This window comes from Equus asinus, chromosome 10 (genome assembly GCF_041296235.1).
Source record: "Equus asinus isolate D_3611 breed Donkey chromosome 10, EquAss-T2T_v2, whole genome shotgun sequence".
NCBI classification, from domain to species: Eukaryota; Metazoa; Chordata; class Mammalia; order Perissodactyla; family Equidae; genus Equus; species Equus asinus.
This window is the reverse complement of record NC_091799.1, coordinates 51,300,103-51,311,745: the sequence shown is the minus strand read 5'-3', so window position 1 is coordinate 51,311,745 and position 11,643 is coordinate 51,300,103.

Below are 11,643 nucleotides of genomic sequence, written 5' to 3'. Positions count from 1 at the left end.
TCTGTGTGATATTGAATAGGAGTGAAAGGAGATATCTCCGCCTTGTTTTACATATTGGGGGCAGACATTCAATCCTTCGCCATGAAGTGCAGTGTTAGCTGTAGGTCTGTTGCAGGAGCAGTACATCGAGTTGTTGAAACCCCTCCTATTTCTAGTTTGCCAAGAGCTTTTATCATGAATGGGTGCTAGATTTTTTCAAGTGCTTTTTTTCTGTCAATTAGATAACTATATATTTTTCCTTTAGTGTGTTAATTAGATTAGATTACATTGATGGGCATTTAAATTGAGATATAATTAACATACTATAAAATTGTTCTTATTTTTTTTTTCCTGAGGAAGATTAGCCCTGAGCTAACATCTGTGACAGTCTTCCTCTATTTTGTATGTGGGTCACCACCACAGTGTGGCTGCTGATGAGCAGTGTGGGTCCTTGTCTGAGAACCAAATCTGGGCTGCTGAAGCGGAGTGCACTGACCTTAACCACCAGGCCATGGGGCTGGCCTTAAAATTCTCCATTTTAAGGTGTACAATTCAGTGGATTGCAGTATATTCTCAAGGCTGTGCCATCACTACCAGTATCTGATTCCAGGACCTTGATCTAATTCCAGTTTTCTCCTTGCTGTGTGGAGGAGAGAAGATTTGGAGATCATCACTCTGACATTTTGCTGACATCACTCCTCATGTTGACTGACTCTTGATGGTTGGATGATGGCTCTGCTCAGGGCGAATGACTGATGTAGGATACAGATCTGGGGAGCATTGGCATAGGAGGATATTTAAGCCGTAGGGTTGTACTGATCAGCCAGGAGAGGGGAGAGTCAGAACTGGAGCCCTGGACAGCTCCAGCACGAGAGTTGGGTGGAGAAGGGAGTGCCTGAGACGCGTGGTCAGAGACGAAGGGGACGAAGCCTGTTGTGCAGCAGATGCCCTCAGTCCCTGTCCACACCTCCTTGCTCTGACCCCGTCCGTGCATGCCAGCCTGACTTCCAACAGCCAGGGTTTGCATCTGTCTGTCTGAGGGCTTTCTCTGGCCACAAAAGCTTACTGTGTTCACATGTGCAGCAGGCCAGGCGTCCTGGGGGATTAATGCCCCAGGACCAGCCCTCCACAACAGCCAACTGGAGTGATTGTATACACACCCCAGCTCCCTCACCCTCTGAGGGGAGGCTCCAGGCTGCTTCCTCTGGGAAGTGAACCCCAGGAGCCACAGGGACAGATTGTTTGATGACACATGCTCTACTGGCTTCTTTCCTTTCTTTGTTCATGTCTCCACTCCCCGCTTTTGTTTTCTGGGGTCACCTCCCAAATAAACCCACTTCCACTCGAATCCTTGTCTCAGTGTCTGCTTCCAGGGGAATGCAAGCTATGATGGGGGTTGTTGGTATAGAGCAGGTATGCAAAACCATGAGACTGTGCTCACGTCCCGTCATGAAATTTAACTGATGAGGTTAAATTTTTCAGTTTGGACTCTCATATTCATTGCGGCACTATCTTAACAGTCAAGATGTGGAGACAACTGAAAGTGTCCATCAATGGATGAATGGATAGAAAAAGAGGCTATAAACATATAGAAGTGTATATATGCACACAATGGCATAGTATAGTATATCTATACAACATATATACATATGTATGTATGTAGGTGTCTGTCCAATGGAATTGTATAATGTACATACAATGTACATATACACATACATACATATGTATACAATATATATGGATGGTATATATACACACAATGGAATATCGTTCAGCCATGAGAAAGAAAGAAATCCTGCCATTTGTGGCAACTTTAATGAAATTTGAGGGTGTGGCCTAAGTGAAATAAGTCAGACAGAGAAAGATGAACACTGTATGATCTCACTTACTTGTGAAATCTAAAAAAGCCAAACTCAGAGAAACAGAAAGTAGGGTGGTGGTTATCAGGGGTGGGGCGTTGGGGGAAAAGAAAGATATTGGTCAAGGGAACAAACTTCCAGTTATAAGATTAACAAGTTCTGGGGATCTAATGTACAGTGTGGTGATTATAGCTAATGATACTGTATTAAATACTTGGAAGTTGCCAAGACAGTAAATCCTAAATGTTCTCAACACGAAAAAGAAATGGTAATTCTGTGACAGGACGGAGGTGTTAGTTATGCTATAGTGGTAACCATTTTCGAAATATAAATGTATCAGATCAAATGCTGTGCACCTCACACTTACACCATATTATATGCCAATTATATCTCAATATACTGGGGGGAAATTTGAAAAAATAAATTTCTCAGCCAGGGAGAGAGAAGAGGGCTTAGGGCTTAACTCTGGGGAATTCTAATTTCAGGAGTTGCGAAAGAATGATACTGAAAAAGTGTGGCTAGAGAGGAAGAGAGGAAGCAGGCACCCTGGAAAGCAAGAGAGGCAGGCATTGCAAGCAGGGGGTTTGTCATCCGGGTCTGAAGCTCCTGGGAGGTGGAAGGGGGTGAGCATTGCTCCAGGGAGCTCACAGGCTGGGGGAAGACACACCAGTTCACAGACATTGTGAGAGGGACACCCAGGACATCTGGGGGCACAGCAGCTGCATGCGGCTGGCCCGGAGTGACTGGAGAGCCTTCCTGGAGCAGGTGATGCTAGAGATGTGGCTTTCGGGAAGAGTAGGAGTTTGCCAGGAGGCTAGGAGGAGGGGAAAAGAAACCCCTGAGGGAAAGCATGGGGAGGGGCAGATGGTGTGAAACAGCAGGGATGTCTCAGAGGAAGGGTGAACAGAACACTCTGGAAAATTCCTCACTTAATTACTTACTGTTAATTGAATAAATGGATGTGTGTCAGTTTGCATGGAGCAATGGCTGGATTTGGAAATAGAGAAGGTAGCAGGGGTCAGATCACAAGGGTCTTGAAAGTGAAGATGGGGAATTTTAACCTTTACTCGGCGGGCAATGGGGAGCCATGGAAGGTCCCTGACTAGAGAGGGAACACAGCCAGAGCCTCCTGTTCCTGTGGCCAGTGCAGAGGACAGATGGGAGGGCGGGACACTGCAGGTGTTAGAACAGGTGAGAAGGACGCAGCTTGAGTTAGGGTGAGGCCGAGGGGATGCGGGGAATTTGAGGAGGAAGAATGGAGATTGGAGACTAATTCTGGGGAAAGCAGGGAGGGGAATGGAGGAGGTTGGGGCCACTGTGAGAAGTTAAGCCTGGTCAACATTGAGTTGAGTGCAACGTAATCAAGTCCATTTCTTCCTTCCCCACTGAGGGCAGGCGGGGTTGTATCGTCCTCGGGGAGCGCCTTGTGCAGGACACGGTGGGCACTGAGGGGCACAGGGGAAAATGGAGTGAGGAGCGCCTGTACGCCGCCATCCACAAAACGACATCCTAATTAGTCTTTCCTCCACTTTTTGCCATCAGAGCCTGGGGATGGGGAAGCAGACCCCTGGGGTCTAGAGTTTCCAAGAGGGAAAAACCCCGCAGGGTGTCACCAGCCTGAGCCCTGGGGGCTTGTTAGTGGCTGGGAGACCCCTGGGACAGCAGCTCCAGGACCCATGGATAACAGGACTTGGGTCCTCAGCTCCTCCCTCTCAGGCGGGAGCAGAGAGCTAGGCGGGAAGGCAGGCGGGACCTCGCTCCCCCATGGTGAGTGTGGACTCGGGGCTTCTGCCAGGCTGGAGAAGCTGCCTGGACCGTCTGTGGCCCCAGAGTTAAAATCCGAAAACAAGTGCAGGGAGAGAGAAGCGCCGGAGTGACCGAGTGTTAATCTGAAAACAGCCAACAGGGCTGGACTTGGACGGCGTTTGCCAGAGAGGGGTGCAGCTCTGTGTTCTGTGGGTGTCAGAACGTGGGGCGGAGGACGTGAATCTGCCCAGCAAGTGAAGGAGGGCCCCTGGGGAGGCTCAAGGAGAGGCCGCACCTGCTGGCCACACAGGAAACAGGCAATTCCAGAGTGACTGAGCCTGAAACTCAACAAGCCCTCTCCTCCCATCCTGTGTAAAAGGTGCCCTAGACCCTGTCTCACCCTCCCACTTCTCTGCTTGTCCTTTTCCTGCAGCACTTACCTTCTGACACAGTCTCCCTTATTGAGTTCTCACGTTCGTTGCTTCTTGCCAGATTTACTTCCCTAGAACCTTCTGCTCCCGTGGGTTGGGGTCTCTGTCTGTTCTCTGCTGCGTCCTCAGTGCCCACAGCAGCACCCGGCTGAGACAGGTGCTCAGTGAGTGTGTGCAGAGCGGCAGGGGAGCCTGTGCAGCTCACCATCCTGAGAGCGCAGCCTCCGGGGACTGGCTCCCGGCTTTGAATCCTGGCACCTCGACTGTGAGAACGTGAGTGGATCACCCCCTATTCCCTGCTCCCAGCCCTGCACAGATGAGACTAACAGCCCCGCTGTCCTGGCAAGGAATCTGAGACCAGAGCGTTTGCAGCACTGTTCAGGGAAGCTTACTGACAATTATCCACGAGCTCACGGAATCCATCTCCACTTTCACAGGTGAGGCTCAGGGGGTAAAGCCAGCTAGCTGCCTGTGGTAGCTGCTCCTAGTTAGCGGGGGCACCAACTTCAAATCCAGACTTGTCTGATTCCAGAGCTTGACCCTCTTGTCCCCACAGGTCACTGAGGGCTGTCTTGAGACAGAATTTCTGCTCTATGTGATGGAGATTTTTGTCAGGTAGTGACCTCCTTGTCATTAGAGGCATGCAAGGAGAGTCTGGATAATTGCAGCAGAAGAGACTCTTACAGTGAGTGTATATTGAGGAGGTTTCCTTTCCAATCTCCCCCTTTAAGATGCCCAAGAAGGGCTGACTTATTCCTGGAGGAAGCTTGTGTTCATACATGAGGGGCCCTTTCTCCACACGACGACTAACAGTTGTTACTCAATCAACCTGGTTGGGACTTCTCCCTCTAAAAAGCGTTCTCTCACTCTGGAAAATTCCTCTGACTTGCTTAGGTCCCCACACATGGCTTCCTAGGATCGTCCTAAAAAGCCCCCCTCACGGCCTGTCAGGGAGCCGTGTCACCACCTGTCCGCAGTTTTTACAAGACATTTGCCATTCGGGTCATAGATTGAAAATGTTCCTCACAAGTGGTGTCGGCGTACTGTGCGTTTGGACAGGAACCTCTTCATCTCCGCCCTTAGCTCCCTCTGTCCAACCAGACTTACTAAACCTCATTAAGAAGAATAAAATAATTTACTAAGAGAAAAATAATCCCTCTAAGAAATTTTATTTATTCTACTTATAAAAATTCCCACTCGATGTAGAAAAATTGGGACATACCAAAAAGAATAGAGCACATATGCGTATGCAGCAACTCAGTTAGAATCTTATTGTCTTGTTTCCCACAGAATACATACATGAGATTTCTTGCGTCATCAATGGTTCTTGAGACATGACTGAAACAATGGCTCCTATTGTTTTTACCCTTCATCTTCATTTCTATCAGTCTTAGGGTTTTTTCCCCTTAATGGTTTGTAAGGGCATTCTATTGAACACTTAGGCTGTTTCCTTTCCTTTTAAACTTTAAATAATGTTACTATGAACATCCTTGTATGTGTAGTCAGATAATTTCTTTAGGAGAAAAACCTAGAAGCAGAATTATAGACGCAGAGTAGGACATCAGATAGATACGGACACACTGTGTGCTCCTCCAACCAGTGATGCAGAGAGGGTAGCAGAGAGCTCAGCTCAGCTCATGCTCACAGCACACAGCGTTCATTTTCCTCTTTTTTTTTTTTAATAATTTTTGTGGGGAAGATTGGCCCTGAGCTAACATCTGTTGCCAATCCTCCATTTTTCTTTCTGTTTTTTCCTCTCCCAAACCCAAGTACACAGTTGTACATTCTAGTTCTTCCACGTGGGGCGTGGCCTCAGCAGAGCTTGACGAGCAGTGCTGGGTCCATGCTTGGGATCTGAACTGGCGAACCCCAGGCCGCCGAAGTGGAATGCGTGAACTTAACCACTATGCAACCAGGCCAGCCCACATTTTCCTTTTTGATCTTTGTCAATTTGATATTTTTATAAACGCTATCTTTTTAAAAATTGGGGTAGAATTCACCTAACAGATAAATGACGCGCTTTAAGGTTCACAGTTCAGTGGCATTTAGTGCAGTCCATCACACTATTGGGCCATGCTGGTCACTCTGCGTTCCCTCGTCCAGCCCATGGCGACCGCCAGTCTGCTTTTTATCTGTGTGGATTCAGCGTTTTGGACGTTTCACATGAACGGAGTCACACAATGTGTGGCTTTGAGCCGCCTCCCTCACTCAGCACGATGTTTTCAACGTTCACCCACGTTGCAGCGTGTGTCCCGTCGTGTGGATGGACCACATTTTGCTCATCCCTCTTCTGTTGGTGGGCGTTTCGGGTGTCTCCCCTTTTGGGGGTTGTGAACATGCGTGGGCACAGCCGTGTTTGGATCCCTGTCTCCATGTTCTGGGTGTGCCCCTAGGAGTGGGAGTGCTGGGCCTGTGGTAACTCTATGGTTAATTTTGAGGAACTGACTGTCTTGTTTTAACGTGCGTTTCTTTAATTCCCACAGGATTAAAATGCCCTCCATATGGATATGGGACCGCTGCACTTTCCATCTGCTCGTATGTCTACTGGGGTGTTAGAGATCCACTGTTATCCCTGGGAAGACAATCTTCTACCCTGTATTGACACTTCTGAGGACTCTACTCTGACCCTCTTCTGTCCCACTCCATCCAAGGGGCGAACTGTCCACAAAGCCAAGAGAACGTGTTGACCTTAAACTGATAGCCTCATTGCAGACAACGGTCTATGAGATCCCAGAACCCCCGCCCAGGTGTCTCCAAGCCACTAGCAGGGCCTGAGAGTGTCCCCCTTCTCTGGACCCATCCCTGCCTGACGTGGACCTTGCTGCTGGGCTGCATTCCCCTGGGTGTGGCCCAGGAGTAGCTGCGGGTGGGGGTGTGGGTGCAGCTTGCACTTGCTCAGTTGGGGCGTCCACACAGGTGCACATGAGGCCATGGAAGTGCTGGATGGAGCCTGGGCGGGAGAAGGGAAGAGTCCAGGGTCAGGGGCAGGGCCAGGCACTCCACACACCACATTCCAATGTGGAACTCTACAGGGCCCAGGAATTCTGAATCCAAACCTGGCTCCCTGCTTCCTGGTTTTTCTTTCCTCAGGAAAAAATGGGCATGCCTCCCTCATTGTCTCTTTGCTCCTGTTCAGTTCTTTGATGAGTCTGACTTGTCTTTTCTTCGTAACCAGAATATCTCTGGTTACTTCACCAAGCACATTTTTGTTTTTCTCTACTTTATGTATTTTCAGAACTCAAATCTAAAATTTATTTTTCCCAGTTAATACTGCAGCAAACTTCTAAAACATTTGGATGGTCATTCTCAATTCCTCCCATCCTGCGGCTGTGGGTGAGTGCTTGCAGGGCACTGCCGTTTGTTTTTTCTCTTCCTGTAGGGTCACTGGCTTGCAAGTCACCCCAAGTGCCACCAGGCGGCACATGAGTCAGGACTCTCCTCCCCACCCACCCTGCCCTCCAGGTCTCTGAGTTAGTGTCTGAGGATCTCAGAGGCTGAACATGGCTTGTCTCTAAACCAGTTAACTCTTGATAAGCAGGGAAAGATTGCTTTAGGACCCTTTTCCTGAAAACAAAGCCCCGTGTTCCAAGTGAGAGCAAAATACTTCCAAAACATTCTGATAGAGGTATATCTTTTCTGAGACGGTAGGTTAATTGATTATAAAATGATAAAACCATGGTCAATCTAGGATTTCTACTGAAGCCTTATTGTTTGAATGAAAATGGTCAGTCATTTCAGAGTTAGTTTCCATTTAATTAACACAGATGTGTCCATTAGTCATGGTGACTGGGGCCCCCAAAAATACTGGGGGGGCCTATGAAGTGGTTTAAATTTCTTTCAAGATCAGAGGAAATAAATGAACTTTTAGGATTGAAGATTGTATTCTTCGTTACAAAAACACAGTCCTAAAATAGAAAATTTAAAAATTTTTAGAAAATTTAAATACATTTAAATCAAATTGAAATCAGATTTAATTTATTTCATAAATTTAAAAAAATTTTAGTGGTGACAACAAAAGTGCCTGTGGCCCTTGGGAGCCCTGATGGAGCCCGGGGTGTCAGGATTCCTAAAGGTGTCATTTTGCTTATTTCAGGAGTCAGTGTTACAGGCTTTGTCTTTCTCTGGTATTCGGACTGGGGCTGACGCTGTAAATTCCTGGCCACATCCCGCTGGCCTTCATTATTTCCTTTCTCACCAGCCAGACCTTGAATTCCCTGTGCATGTGGCCAGTCTGAGCTCCTGGAAGACCAATGGGCCCCGTGGGAACTCTCAAGCAACAACTAACGGGGATTGACAGACAAACACCCAGTCTCCTCACTGCCCCTCAGGGTTCCCCAGGTGGGGTTAAATTCCAGGTGTGCACAGAGGTGTGCACCTTGATGTTATCTGTCTTTCTTCCCTGCCTGCTTCCCCACTCCCCACCCCTGTGTGGGGATCTGGTCCCAGATAAACTGTTTGCTCTTGAATCCTTGCCTCAGGATCTGTTTCTGGGGAAACTCAAGGTAAGCCCCTGATGCTCTCACCGTCTCTCCCCACCTTAAATATGGTAGCTATTCCTTATACGGTGCCTCTGATTTTCTTTTCTTTTTTATTGAAATGCATTTGACATATAACATTGTGTGAGTTTAATGTGGACAACATCTGGATTTGACACATTTATATTTTGTAACATGATTGCCCTGGTGGGGACAGTTAGCACCTCTATCATGTCACGGAATTATTATTTGTTTTTTTGTGGTGGGAATAATTAAGATCTAGTCTCTCAGCAAGTTTGACGATTACAACGATATTGTTGTCTGTATTCACTCCACTGTGCATTAGATACACAGAATTTGCTTATCCACTAGTTGCAAGTTTGTCCCCTTAAACAGCATCTCTCCTATTGCCCCACCTCCAGCCCCTGGGAACCACTGTTCCACACCCTGTTTTACGAGTTTGGCTCTTTTAGATTCCACCTATGAGTGAGGTCATTCAGTATTTGTCTTTCTCTGTCTGACTTAGCTCACTCAGCAGAATGCCCTCCAGGTCCATCCATGTCGTCACAAATTGCAGGGTGCCCTTATTTCTCATGGCTGAACAATATTCTGTTGTGTACATATACCACATCTTCTTTATTCGTTCATCCGTGGATGGGTGCTTAGGTTGTTTCCTTACCTGTGATTTTCTTTCTTCTGTTTTCTTTTAAAGGTTGGCACCTGAGCTAACAACTGTTGCCAATCTTTTTTTTTTTTTAACTCTTCTCCTCAAAGCCCCCCAGTACATACTCATATATTCTAGTTGTGAGTGCCTCGGTTTGTCCTATGTGGGACACCGACTCAGCACGGCCTGATGAACAGTGCCATGTACGTGCCTGGGATCCGAACCAGCGAAACCCCAGGCGGCCAAAGCGGAGTGTGGGCGCTCAACCACTAGGCCAGAGCTGGCCCCTGATTTTCTTGTCTATTGAAGAGATACTTGCTAGCTGGGTGATAGTAGGAAAACAGTGACTTCATTTCTGAGTTGCTCTTTCTTTTTTTGTAAAACAGGGATGACGGCCCTTCTCCACCAGTACCTGCTGCATGGCAGAGCCTTAGTAATTTTTCTGTTTCATTTACTGTCTCCTCTCTGCTCAGGCTCTTGAGAAGCAATGGGAAAATGCCACCTGGCTGGTGGTAGAGTTTGTGCTCGTGGGTTTTTCCAACCTCCCAGACCTGAGGACCACCCTCTTTGCCCTGTTCCTCCTCGCGTACCTGATCACCCTCAGTGGCAACCTCACCATCATCACCGTCATCCCCGTGGATAGGACCCTGCACACTCCCATGTACCGCTTCCTGGCGGTGCTGTCCCTCTCTGAGACCTGCTACACACTGGTCACCATCCCCAATATGCTGGCTCACCTGCTCGTGGAGAGCCAGGCCATCTCCATCGCTGGCTGTCGTGCTCAGATGTTCTTCTTCCTGGGCCTGGGGTGCAGTAACTGCTTCCTCCTCACCCTGATGGGTTACGACTGCTATGTGGCCATCTGCCACCCCCTGCGGTACTCCGTGATCATGAGACCCACCGTTTGCCTGTCCCTGGGAGCCCTGGTTTTCTGCTCCGGGTTCTCGGTGGCCTTGCTGGAGACCAGCATGATCTTCTCCGCGCCCTTCTGCCGCAGCGACCGCGTGGAGCACTTCTTCTGTGACATTGCCCCAGTCCTGAAGCTCAGCTGTGCACAGAGTGCCGGCATAGCGCTGGCCATCTTCTTCCTGAGCATCCTCGTCGTGCTGGCCTCCTTCCTCCTCATCCTCTCTCCTACGCCTTCATCGTGGCCGCCATCGTGAGGATCCCCTCGGCAGCCGGCCGGCACAAGGCCTTCTCCACCCGCACGGCCCACCTCACCGTGGTCATTGTGCCTTTTGGCTGCATCTCCATCATCTACCTGCGGCCTGAGTCCAGAGGAAACCCCGACCAGGACCGCCTGGTGGCTGTGTTCTACATGGTGGTGACACCGCTGCTGAACCCCGTGGTGTACACCCTGCGGAACCAGGACCTGCGGGTGGCTCTGAGGAGGACCCTGGCACAAAGCCGCGGGGTTTTTAAGTAGATACTTGCTCTGCATTCCCCCTCCAGACTTTTCATGAATGTGCGCTCCGCCTGACGCTCCGATTCCCCACCTGGAAAACAGAGGCCACTCCCAGAACCTCACATGGACTAGCCCATTCCAGGAGGCAGTTATCAAACAGTGCTGAGACCTGGCTGACTCTGTAAAGGCTGCCTTTTCGCTTGGTCTCAAGTCCTTGACTTTGCTGGGATGCGCCGCTGTCTGCAGTGCAGGACGGTCCCCAGCGGAGGGCGCCGCGGACCCTGCCCCGGGCTGGCGGGCAGTGCTTAGCCAGCAGTGCTTAGCCAGCAGAGAACAGGGATGGGCACCAGGTCCAGCATCCCTTTATTTGTCTCACTCACAAGTTTTTTCTCTCTTCTTTGGAAGGGGGGCTCTTCCCGTCACCAACCCAAGGCTGCCTTTGTTTATTTCTCCTGTCGGAATCGCACACTTGAACGCAGTTGTCTGCGTGATTATTCTGTAGCTGTCTGTCCTTGTTTGGTCCCTCATCTCTTTGGTGTATGATGGGAGCAAAAGAAAGAAGGGGGAATTAAAAAAAGTTATTGTGGCAAAATATATATAACGTAAGTTTTGCCGTTTTAACCATTTTTAAGTGTATCATTCAGTGGCACTAATTAGATTCACAATTTTGTGCAACCAACACCACCATCTATTTCTGTAACGTTTTCATCATCCCACATGGAAACTCTGTGCCCATTAGGCAGTGGCTCCCTGTTCTCCCCGCTCAGCCCCTGGTGAGCTCTAGTCTCCTTTCCGTCACTAGGAGTTTGCCTATTCTAGGAATTTCACATGAGAGGAATCATATAGTATTTGTTCTTTTGTGTCTGGCTTATTTCACTAGTATAATGTTGTGAAGGTTCATCCATGTTGTAGCACGTGTCACAACTTCACTCCTTTTTATGGCTGCACAATATTCCACTGTGTGGCTGGACCACATTTTGTTTATCCATTCATCTCTCGATGGACAGTTGGGCTGTTTCCACTTTTGGCTACTGTGACTAGTGCTGCTATGCACCTGTGTGTATAAGTGTCTGTTTGAGTCCCT